The 12,687-nt window shown below is 41.0% G+C and overlaps 1 protein-coding gene across 1 annotated transcript in view; it reads left to right on the forward strand.

Moving 5' to 3' along the window:
• Tbc1d1 (TBC1 domain family member 1) overlaps positions 1-12,687 on the forward strand; it is a gene marked incomplete in the record, with an annotated part of 275,507 nt that overhangs the window by 108,958 nt on the left and 153,862 nt on the right.

A 12,687-nucleotide genomic window follows, 5' to 3' on the forward strand; every position in this document is an offset into this window, starting at 1 on the left:
GTGGAAAGGAACTAGGGAGGTAAAGGAAAAGAAAGAACCTGAAAGAGAAGAGTTGGAAACAGGCCTTAATAAGGGAGATATGGATAAAAATTGGGTTATTTTAAGGGAGGGGGGAGGGAAGGGTATACAAGGAACCTAGGGGATAAAGGGAAAGGAGGAGCTCAAGAGAGGTAGGACCATAGGAGAAGGGTATTATTAAGGGAGAAACGGAGAAAATGGGGACACCTTAATTGGGGAAACCATGATGGAGAGACAATGCAAGAGATAAACAATGCCTAGCTAGTGTTGAAAACCAGAGGGAACCATATTACTCCTACACCCTACTGACAAATTAGACATAGCAGATCAAGAAATATATGCCTTGGTAAGGTTTATCTGAGAACAACTGGTCTGTGCCCAAGATTTTTGTCTACATGACACACAGTAATTAAAAGTACCAGATTGGTGGAACTAACCTTTGGTGTTTAAGAGACATACTTTGAGGCCTATAATAATTTGGTCAGAGGACCATAAAGGACAGTTTTTGCTCCTTGCCCTCCTAGGTCGACTGGTTCCAGGGTACTATGAGCATCTCTCAAACTGTCCTGTAATTGTGGTGGGTCACCTGTCCTCTTGATCAAGGAGGCCGAGGAGACCCCACCAGATGGACTTGAACCAGTGTCCAGTCTACAAAGAGGAGGGTCAACACAGAGGAATCATTTCCTCCGTGCTTCCAAGCGAAGCCAACCATGGTCGAGCAGGACCTTTGACTATCTTCACCTAGGCGGCAGATAGTCAAAGGTAAAAGAGCCAGGGTCTCCTCCCAAGCCCATGTGATCCCTGAGGAACAGATCCTCAAACGATCTTAAGAGTAAAAATAAATTGGTTTATCCGGATCAACTGTATGGCCTTAAACACCCAAGAGGAAAGTATAACCAAAGATAAAGGGTCCAATATAATTTTTTAAGAGTCCATACGCATAGCTAAAGGCTACATAACAAGAAACAATGCCATATAGGAGATAACTTCTTTTGAGTTGTTGGCCAGGGACTCCCAAATAGTAACCCAGCATAGAACTGGGAAAATGAACAGCAGACCCTAATCTTATCTAAAGGAGTATTGACAACTCTAAAGGAATATTGACAACTGATTGCTGCTAGATGAGGAACAGCTGACCCTCCTAAAACAAAGACCTCTAGATAGGCTTACTAGATTCACCAGAAGGGCAAGTAGTGGGGAATGGCTGGGGGTGCCGACAACACAGCAGACAGTAGCAGGGATATCAGAGCATAAGGGCTCTAGTGGGGAGAGGGAGGCTATGGGAGGGTGCCATATGGGAAGTGGGTGTATAGTCGAATGAGATGGTTTGGGATGTTCTGTGTGATGCACATACACACACACACACACACACAATCAACAAATTTAAAAAATGTATTATATTTGAGGAGGAAGCATGGAAACTTACATCATGCTAATTAGTAGAGGTGATAAACATTACCACTGAAATCTGCCCGATGAGTTTATAGACAGGCACCAAGGATCCAAGTGCAACCGATTATGACTAGTAATAATCAGATACATATGGATTAGAGATGCATGTGCCAACATCTTAATGTTAGTAGCAAAAACAATGAGTCTGCAAGGAACAATATATTCTAAAATGAAATGGGGATCTTTTTTAAAGGTTAAAATCTCACTCAATTTTATGTCTTACAGGGCTTATACTGAGTTCAATAATATATAACTATATTAATTCAACTGCGAACCTAGAAGCTTGGACCCATTTGTGAAAGAGATGTATTGTTGCTCTGGAGTGTGTTACTGAATATGTTAAAGCTGTAGTGAAAAGCTTCTAATTATGTAGTTATTAAAAATTTTTTAAAGTATGATTAAAAAAATAATTCTTCAAAGCATAAAAATTTGTTCCTTAATAGTTAGTAGATGTGAAAAACATTATCTTTGACATCTACCTGGTGACTTTATATCAATGCTCGGATGCCAAGGAGCTCTGAAAGTAACCGACTGTGACTAGTAATAATCAGATATATAGAGATTAGAAACGCATGTGCAATCATCTTAATGTCAATTGCATTAAAAATGATGTTGTCTGCATGAAACTCTGTATTTTAATAATGAAATGGAGATATTTTTAAAGGTTAAAACCTCATTTAATTTTTTGTCTTATAGGGTCTATACTGAGTACAATATTATATAACTGTAATAATTCAACTGTAAACCTAAAAATGTATAGCCAATTTTGTAAGAGATGCAGCCTGGCTCAGAAAATTGTTATTGAATATGTCAATGCTGGTGCAATGAAATGCTTCTTCTAAGTTTGTGGTTATTAAATAAATAATTTTTTTAAAAAAGCCCTTTAAGGGGGATGGAGAGATGGTCAGCAGTCAAGAACACTGACTTTTCTTGCAGAGGACCGGTGTTAGCTTTCCAGCACCCACATGGCTGTTAACAAAAAGTTATAATAAGAGCATGTGTAAACTACAGAGGGGAAAAGTGTAAATGGGAGCAAGTGTAAATAAGAAACTGTATTCCTGCTGCCTGGTGCTTTCCACAAGTAGCCCACTGAGATCTTCCTCTTTTGGGCTAGTGGGATGTTTCAGCAGGTAAAGGCTGAGTCAAAGGACATCAGTTTGATCCCCAGCACCCACCTAAGGGTAGAAGGAGAGAACCACTTACACAAAGTTCTCCTCTGGCCTCCACTTGCACAGCATGGCATGTGTGTACCCCCCTACACACATACGCAGTAATAAAAAATAATTTGAAATTGTATCTCTTGATGAGAATAAGTAAAAGAAATAATAGCTTTTCATACACATCTGCTATTACAAGTACTTGTAAAAATTATCTCATTTTGGCCAGCATGCTGGAGTTGTCTGGGATTTATTCTGAACTGCCCAACAGTTTGGTTTCACCATCTGTACAATTTTCATTTGTTTGGTTGTTTTTCAGAAATATAATGTCCTAAAAAATGAAATCTCATATGAACGCTATAACTTGTGTTCGATTTCAAGGGTTTTCTGTTTTTTCCTCCCAGTGGTTCTGCTTCTAACCCCTGTGCAGCCCCTGCCTTCTAACCCCTGTGCAGCCTGTGCTGGATAGCTTTAGTGTCAATTTGACCCACCTGGGTAGAGGGAGCCTCAATTGGGGGATTGCCTCCATTGGACTGGCCAGTGGCCATGACTGTGGGGCATCTTCTTGATTACTGAGTGTTGTGGGGCGGGCTCAGCCCACTGTGGGTGGTGCCACCCCTGGGCAGGTGGGCCTATGTTCTTTAAGAAGGCAGGTTGAGTGAGGGCCAAAGGAGCAAGCCCTCCATGGCCTGTGCTTCCAGCTCCTGCTTCCAGTTTCCTGCTCTGAATTCCTACCTTGGGCTCCCTGATGAACTGTGACCCAGGAGATGTAAACCGAATAAACTCTTTACTCCTTAAGTTGTGTTTGGTCAGTGTTTTGTCACAGCAATGGAGAAACAAATGAGAACACAGCCCCTGCCTTCTTTCTCCTTCGCATCCAGTCCACTTAATAGTTCTTGCCCCCGTTTTCCTTTTAAATGGTTTTTGACCTCATCATTGTTCCTTGACTTTTATTACCACTGCCTGGTCAAAGCTGTCTTTCTGGTTGCAAGTCATGTACTCAGCCTAGATGTGGGGAAGAGCACCATGACAGAAATTCAGCTTTTCCTCTGAGGATGTGCACAAGGCTGTGTGTACTATTGGGCTCACGTTAGGTAAAGTTAGAAACTGAAGCCTTCCTGTTGCTTGTTTTCAATTTAAGCTCCTCCTGCTCTGGAGGCGTTTCATGTAAATGTATGTAAATTGAGGTGAATTAGTGTTACATTATCCATTTTATACTTCTGAAGTAGGGAAACAGAAAGCTGCCATTTATACGCCTTATATGTTAAGAGTGTGTGCATGAGGCAGCCGCCTGACTTAGGTTTGCAGAGTCTGTGGAAATAATTCAAACAGCATCTGGCGTCCAGGGAGAAAGACTAGCTGTAACATTAGGTACCTTGGGATGCTGGGGGAGCAGCCCTAGTGGGAATAGTACAGCAGAGGCGGTTAACTGGATCCAGAAGAGTCAGACACTGGTGGAGGTGATGGAACAACATTGTAGAATGAGAACTTGCCTGCTGGCCTTCAGTGATTGTCACATGTGAACCACAACCCAGATGGAGCAGATTCTTCTTTCTTTTCTGTTTTTGTTTTTTTTTTTTAAATTTTTTCTTGAATTTTTGTGTGTTTCATCAGAAAATCATTTTTATGCCCCCTTCCCCTTTGGCACCCTCCCATAGTCCCCCCACTGGAATTCGTACATTCATAACAGATTGTTGAAGTGAAATTCCAAAGATTCTTATTGCTGTGCTTTACCTGGTTGCCGTTGTCAGAGATAATCCAAAGTTGATAGTTGGAAATACTTTTTTGTGGATTTCTGTATTGGAGTAAGTTACCTACACAGGACTACCTAGATGACAAATTACGTCAGACTTAAATTGTGTACTTGTAACATTGGAAAGAATTATATGCTTGTATTGAGAATTTCTATTATACAGAAATCAGTTCCCTTATTCTAACTAATAGACTGAGTTTTGCTTGGAACTTACTCTTCTTAGGGATTCCATCTTCTTTTTTATTTTTCAGAGACTTTGATGACTATAGCCTCCCATTTTCAGTTGGATTTGTGTTGACACTGGAATGGCAGGGATGGATTTGAACTTTTCCTCTCTCTCTGTCCCTCTCTGGAGGTGAATGGCTACACTTGTGTCTCTGGCAGTGGGAGATGCTACCCAGCATTGTTCTCCGCAGAGCCCTCTACCAGGTTCAGCTGGGGTTTTGACTTATGCTGCTCAAAAGAATTTCAGGATGAGTCAGTAGGGATCAAAGCTGGAATTAAGTAAAGGGTTTATGAATAAAGCATTTAATAAGTTTATTAAGTAAAAAAAGAAACACTTCAGAAAAGCCCCCCCCCCCCACTCTTAAGAGGTGATGATGGCATGGCTCATTTTATGCGCAACTTCAAAGGATTGGGACATTATTCTTGAGAAAGTTGGTAGGGTGATCAGGGGAGTGCTAGGAATGGAGGGCTCTTGTGTTCTTACATGCAGTTTTTCTGGATGTGTCATAAATAGGATACATAATGGGAGCAGACAGTTTTGTAAGGCTAATGACATGCAGATGCCATTATAATGAAGCAAAGGAGTGATCATTTTGGTCAGCCATGTTGGTCCCAGCCAGTTTTGAGTTGTCTTGATGTAAGGCAGCTCTGTGATTCATCAGCCACCTTGCAGTTTGTGTCCCCTACCCTGCTCCCCGTTCTTTCAGTTTTCTTTTTTAAATACTATTTTTATTTTATGTGAAATGAGTGTATTACCTGTATTTATGTAAGTGCACCCACAGAGGTCAGAAGAAGGCATTGGATCCCCTGGAACTGGGGTTATGGATGGTTGTTAGCCACCATGCATGTGGGTGCTAGGAACTGAACTGGGGTCCTCTATCAGAGCAGCCAGTGCTCTTAACACTGAGCCATCTCTTCAGTCCCGTACTACAGTTATTTCACTGAACCCGGAGCTCACCAGTTGGCCATACTAGCTGGCCTGGGAGCTCTGGGAACCCTCCTGTCTCCTTATATTCCCTAGCCCAGCTCTGGGGCTCACTGCCGTGCCCAGTTTTTACACAAGTACTGGAGATCCAAACTCAGGTCCTCATGCTTACATGGTGAGTGCTTTGCAGATGGAGCCATTGCCCAAAACCCTACTCTTAATACTTCTGATGTAAAATGTTTGGGTTTTTCCCCCACACCAGCATCTAATTCTTCAACTTTCCAGGCACCAGCCAATTGATCAGAGATTCAATTCAGTTCTGATACTAACCACCCTGTAGTTAGAGCAGACCACCTAGGTAAGGGCTCTGTTCTACTGGACTGGCCCACCTCAGGCCAGTTGCAAGTCTCAGGACTCCCTTCAAGCCAGTAAAATCAGGGGTTCTCATCACCTGTTCTTGGTTTAATAATTTGCGAGAATGGCTCACAAAACTCAATTCTTTTCTTGTATTGATTTATCAAAGACGTATCTCAGATTGTCTAAATGGAAGTGATGCACAGGGCAAGGTATGGTGGAGTAGAGATGTGCCTGGTGTTTCCATGCCTTTGGCATGTGCCACCTCCCTGTGTTCACCAAACCCAGAGCACTGAACCTCATTGTTTTGGAGGGAATTTTTTATGTAGACTCAATTAACAAGGTATGGCTGGCTAAATAATTGACCATTGGTGATTAACGTGGTTGCAACTTTGCCCCATTTAAGAGGTGGGGGATGGGACCAAGTTTTAAACCTCTCATTACATGATTAGCTTCTGAGGTCTCTGGAGACCCACCTAGAGTCACTCATTAGCAGTACAGAGTCTATATTTTTTCAAAAATGCTATATGTACATCATCACTTTGAGTAACTTATATGTGACTCACCACTAGATCTTATTAAATATGTATGTAATGTGCAGAATTATTGGATAATTTATTTTCAGTACAATTAAGTTCTTTTTGGTATTCCCTTGTGTGCTATTTTATACACTGTAAAATATAATTTTGAGAAGGCTCCATAGGCTTCACCAGACTGACAGAAGGTCTTTGAAAAAAAAACAAAACCAAGCATTTGATAGCGCACTGGCAGTACACCATTTGCTTAAGATGGACTGGCAGGAGTGTGGGGTGTGTCACAGAGAGCTGAGAAACCCCCTCTCACTTCAGCAGCCTGATGATCCCCAGTTGGCTCCCTAGTTTACAGCCTCAGTAGCCTATGGCCACTGTAATGTATGCTCACCATAAAACATATTCTTTAATAACCATTCCAAAAAGGAACACTAAACAATTCCTACCTAAAATGTTTAATGTAAAAATAGCTTTGGTGCTTAAAAGGGTCAGTCTTCAGTCCGAGCACTTGAGGTTTGCTATGCAAACAGCATTTGTTCTTCTGTACACATTGTTCCATGCCTTCTTGCATATAGGCATTGTGATGGAATTGTCCACCTCAGGATCATCCCAGCTTTCCAAGGTCTGTTCAAGATCTTTCTTACCACTTTAAAACTTCAGTTACTAGAACTGTAGTTTGCATTGCAGTAATTCACACACACAGCACATTCTTTGAGTACTTGGGTTCCAGACACTGTCTTAGGAGGCATGCCTATATCAGTGAACAGAAGAGACAGCAATTGTATTCTCTTGGAGTCAACCCTGAGAGTTGGGGTGACTTGCTGGGGCTGTGCCAGAGTCAGCAACATATAGAGCTTATTGTGGAATTCCAATTATAGATTTTCCTTTGAGAATCTGTCCCTGTAAATTCTCCCTCCCTAATTTTGGATTGATCAACTTAAGCAAAGAAAAGAGTGCTCATAGGTGCCAGCCCCAAGCTAAGTGAGGTGTGTCCAGGTCTGGCCTTGGTCTTGTTTAAACTGTTCTGGACCAGTAGTTGGAAAAAGAATCCTGCTGGTGGGTGAAAGAGCCTGCCTGGTCTTTGTCTCACACCAAAAAGCAGCAGGAAGTGTGCCATATTTATTATTTCTTAGTGATACTGTTTGCTTATCAGGGATTTAGTCCCTCACACCACTATCCCCTTTGAGGGCATACCCCCAAAGGCTTACTTCCTTCTTCCTAGGCCCTTCCTCCTAAAGATTCCATGGTAGTGGAATCAGCACCCAATAGTGCCATCAGCTGGGGCCAAGCTTTCAACAATACCTGAGATTTTGAGGGACATTAAAGACTCAAACCATAGTAGGGCATGGTGGCACATACCTTTGTACCTGGGAAGCAGAGGCAAGTGAATTCAAGACAAGCCTGGTCTATGTAGTGAGTTCCAGGCCAGCCAGGGCTCCATAATGGACGCTGTTTAAAAAACAAAACAAAAACAAAAAAACAAGATCAGCCTGGTCTGCATAGCAAGTTCTATGCCAGCTGGGGCTACAGAGAGACCTTGTCTCAAAAAAAAAGAAGTGGTGCTCAGGGAAAGGCAACAGAGTCTGAGGATCTGTGTTCACTTCCAGGTTAAACATTCATAAGCTTAAGAGTTTTGTTAGTATTGGTGTTGCTTATCAATGTTCTGACTTTTAATACTTTTAGAAACTGTACAAACTTGCCTGTGCATGCTCATGTCAATATCAGGTATCTTCCTCTATCACTCTCATTCTCTGAGAGGGGGTCTTACTAAACCTGGGACTTGCCATTTTGGCTAGACTAGCTGGCCAGTGAGCCCAGTACTAGGGTTACAGGCACATGTCCCCACACCTGGCCTTTTGTATAGTGTTGGGGTGTCCAAACTCAGGTCTTCATACTTGTATAGCAAGCACTTTGTCCACTGAGCTGCTTCCCCTCTCCAGAACTTCCTTAACTTTTTTGAGCCACTTCTTGGCCCTCTCAGTGGTCTCTTTCACTCTTCTTTTTCTTTCCTAACCCTTTCCCACCCCCTTTTGTCAGCTCTTACAGCCGTTAAATTACTTCTTATGGGTCATCGTTATTTTTAAAGTTTGTAGACAGTGGTTGGCTTAGTGGGTAATTGAAGTGAGCTTTCAGACAAGTTGTTTTGGTATATGATTCTGGGTTTTCTGTTGGTGTAGAGACCTAGACCTGCTTTGTGGGATTTAAAAACTACGTAGTGATTGCTGATGTAATTTGCCGTTTCAGAACTAGGGAAGCTGAATAATACATTTCTGTTATCCATGTGGCAAATGCTCAAGACCCAAATGATAGGAAGATAAGGCAGAGATGAATCAGGACATGTGGCTCTGTGTTAGGGTGCAGTCATTAGCATTTATCTCTGCCCAGATGGTTCCAGTCAGCCAATGAGCACATCCGGTCCCTTTTGGGTAGATGGAGCATTTGAGTCCTGGTTAATTGTAAGCATAGATCAAGTGTCGAGGCAGTAGTTCATCCTGTGAATCCAGGCACACAGAATGGACCTCAGCATAGGGCTAGCCTTCTGTGGCCTGCTCTAGCATTCATCACCTCACACTGGAGAGCACATATTTAGATGTGCCTCACTTCCTAGACTGCAAGCTTAATGAGCTCAAGAGTTCACATCTTACTCATTGGAGGAGGTTTTGTTCATACCTTCATGATTTAATCTAATCCTGTGAGGCCAAAGTGGTGCATAACACAAATGGACATGTGTATTATATCTGGAGAGTGGCTGATGGTTGTTTATTTTTTCTCTTTAAATAATGTATTGGGTGCTAGTAAGATATTCTCAGGAATTATGTATGAATCAAGGATTAGAAGATTTAATGAGGAAAAACTTGGTTTTAGTTTCTCCCTCTTTTTTATACCTTGTTTATGATCAACAAATAACCACTGATTGACATTGTCAACAACAAACACATCTGCCTCTCCTGGGAAATAATTATATTGAATAGATGATTTTTCTCTTTGAAGTATTTGTTTTATTTAATGCCTTACAATGAGAAACGTTGTCCTCTAAGGGACAAAGTACAATGTGTCCTGACATCTTCTTGCAGTTTAGAATGCTTTTCTATTATATAACAGTAGAAATGGTCAGTTTTAAATATAGATCCTAGGCCTTTAAAGATTTATTTAGTATTTATTTAACAGTTGGCAGAAAAACAAAACTGGAAATGCAAAATAAAATGACTTTATTTTGTTCTAAAGATTGTTTCAGAGGCTTTTTTTATAAATCCTTGTGAATAAAATTACACTTGCAGCATATTTATAATCCCTTAAAATCCCTAAATCATTAAAAAGAAAGCTGACCCAAATGCTTAATTAAGGACTTTATTTACAGAAGTGAGTATCTCTGACTCTCTTTGCTTGCTTTATACTTATGAAACAATACTCATTTCAGCCTGCACCCAAAACTTTGTTCTTCATTGTACATTTGTTAGGATGTGGAGTCTATAGAAATTTGTTTTGGTGTGAACAAAATGCAAATTTATAAAGCTGAACTTTGGTATAAATTGGAATCAACTGACCAAACTGCAGTTTAGTGAACTTTTGTGGTTCCCTTAGCATAAGAAATTAAAAGCAAACCCAAACCCTTGTTAAATTTATTCCCGAAAAGCATTTTTCATTTTTTTTTCTCTAGTTAGTTTTGATTTACTTTATCTGCTTATCTGCAAACAGAAACGACTAGCTGTTACTGCTGACGAAACTAAAACAGATTTTCATTAAAGTACCAGATTGTATCAGAGGAAATAAATCTCCAGTGACCTTGGTGTATTTGCCCTAAGAAGAGCTGAGCTTTGGTAGAAAATATTATAACTTGATGTTCCTATAGACCTATAGACTGTACAGGCATTTTTCCTGGTTTTGTTCCCAAAGCTTTAGCCCTGTGTATGAGTCTGTCTGTAGTTTCCCAATCCTTTTTTTTTTCATCTTTTGAGATAGGGTCTCCCTGTAGCCCCAGCTGACCTGGAACTCACTACATAGACCAGGTTGGCCTTGAATTCACAAAGATCTGCCTACCTTGGCCTTGGTCTTTGAATGAAGTGTGTCTTTTAGGATTCTAAGGAAAGTACTGGAGAGCTTGGTAGTTAGAAAAACTACAGCAGCCTGAAGTCTGACCTGGGTATGATGTATTCTTCAGCTGTTTCTGGCCCCAGGAATCCAGGGAACATGCAAGGGCTTTGTTTTGTGTTTGTTCCATTTACTGCTGTGTTGCCCTAAGTTCATATGGCTTCATTCATTTTTTTCCTTCTTTGATGCATAATAAAAGACACCATTACTCACTTAAGAGGTATTGGAAGATATAGCATATAGAAGCTTTGGATATTTTAACAAGCCTTAAAGGACTGAAGAAGCTATGAATTTTCTATTCAGAGAGTAGGGTTAATGATTGGTAAAAGATGCTGCCCCTGGTAAAGTAACCTCACACTTTTGCTCAGAAAAGTAGCAGTTCTTCACTGGTGTGTAAGTTGGCTGTCTTGGATTGAAAAGAACATCATTATTTCTTATCATAAGGAACTAACTTTTCTCTAGAATATTTTTCCTGGTTTTGTTCCTAAAGGAACATCATTATAATATTTTCTTCTGATCTTATACGCCTTTTAGTCCTGGAGAGAAACTGTGGCTTATGAGCCATTGGCAAAGATCTGAATGCAGCATAGACTTTATACTGTTTCCTTTCCCTGTCTTGTTATATTTTCTATCAATTAGCAATTTTTAGGTTGTCATATGATGCATAAAATTATTTGGCAGTCTAAGAGTGTGCTGTAGTGTAAATAAATGCTTGGCATCTATTAAAATTTCAGCTTTTAAGAAATTATTTAGTCTTGTGCTTCAGGAATCATTTAAAAATATATATCTCTAAAGATATCTTGGACTGTGTGTGACAAATACCCTGAAAGGATATATCCTCATCTTTATAGCAGAGAGACTATCTTTAGTGTGCTTGATATTTAATGTCAAACAGAAAAATCTTTTTAAAAAATATTATCTTAATTTTACATGTATGAGTATATTGCCTGCATGTATGTAAGTACACCCGTGTCATGCAATGAATACCTGTGGAGGTCAGAAGGTGGCTTTAGATCCCCTGGAACTGAAGTTACAGACAGTTGTTAGCTGCCATATTGGTGCTGAGAACCAAACCCTGGTCCTCTGCAAGAGCAGCTAGTGCTCTTAACTGCTGACCCATCTTTCCAGCCCCAGGAAAATCTTTTGAGTCATTGGCTCTTTAGGAATCATGTCATAGACATAATATAAGCATGCTTTCAAAACTGACTAGAACCTTCTCCCTTTACTGTATACATTGATGGAAAAGGGGTAGTTTTATTTTCTCTTTGCGATGCTAAATAGACAGTGGACCTATGGATGTTAGGCCCTCAGCTGAATGTTCCATATACAGAAAAATGGGGAAATAGGTATAGGTGTTAAGTCATAGCAGAAACTGGGATCTTGAGTTCGAAGACTGAATTCATTCCTGCCTTGTTTTTACAAACCCAGGAATATTAGAGTGGTGTTGTGGCTGTTGTTATCTATGCACTACTCTGGTGTTTATTCACGATTGTGTGGCGCTTACCTTGTTTCTTAAGCTGCTTTGGAGAGCTGTGTCAGAAGTGAAAATATAATGGTAGGAACCACAATGCCATAGCACTGGGAGGCCTGTTCCTTTAATCCTGGCTTTTACATTTGAAGCAAAGGCTTTTCTGTGTGAAGAAGCCCCAGTGTGTAGCATGATGCTAGCCATGGGTTCCACACTCCTTGGTTAAAACCACCAAGCTTTGTTGTTTTATTATTCAGAATTAGGAAATACAGGACCAAGTTATCTTCTATTTATCGAAATTATGGTGTCATAATTTCGATAAATAGAAGATAGTTTCAGGAGCCTTCATCCCACCCCATACTGTGGAAGGCTTCCCAAAGAACACTGCAATGAAGTCCAGTATTTAGTGAACCACCCTGGCATAGACAAAGCACAGTGATGACTTCCCCTGAGGACCTTTGGTGTTTGGTTGAGTCCACAGCCGGCTTCATGGAGGGTGTCCTGGCTCTGGTCACTAGACCTTGGAGGATGCTGTGGGCTGTGTGCTGTGGTCTAGCACAGACCCTGGCAGCAGGGGTGCTTAGTGAACTTGGTGCCCCGGCTCTGGAAGCTGTGCGTTTCCCTGTCGTGTTTCCATGCTGTGCTCTGCATGAACTGTAGGGAGGGCGTGGGTACAGGGCATGCTGCCGTCCCATCCCCCCCCCCCCGTGTTCCCC

The sequence above is a fragment of the Nannospalax galili genome, unplaced genomic scaffold (genome assembly GCF_000622305.1).
Source record: "Nannospalax galili isolate Female #2095 unplaced genomic scaffold, S.galili_v1.0 scaffold236, whole genome shotgun sequence".
NCBI classification, from domain to species: Eukaryota; Metazoa; Chordata; class Mammalia; order Rodentia; family Spalacidae; genus Nannospalax; species Nannospalax galili.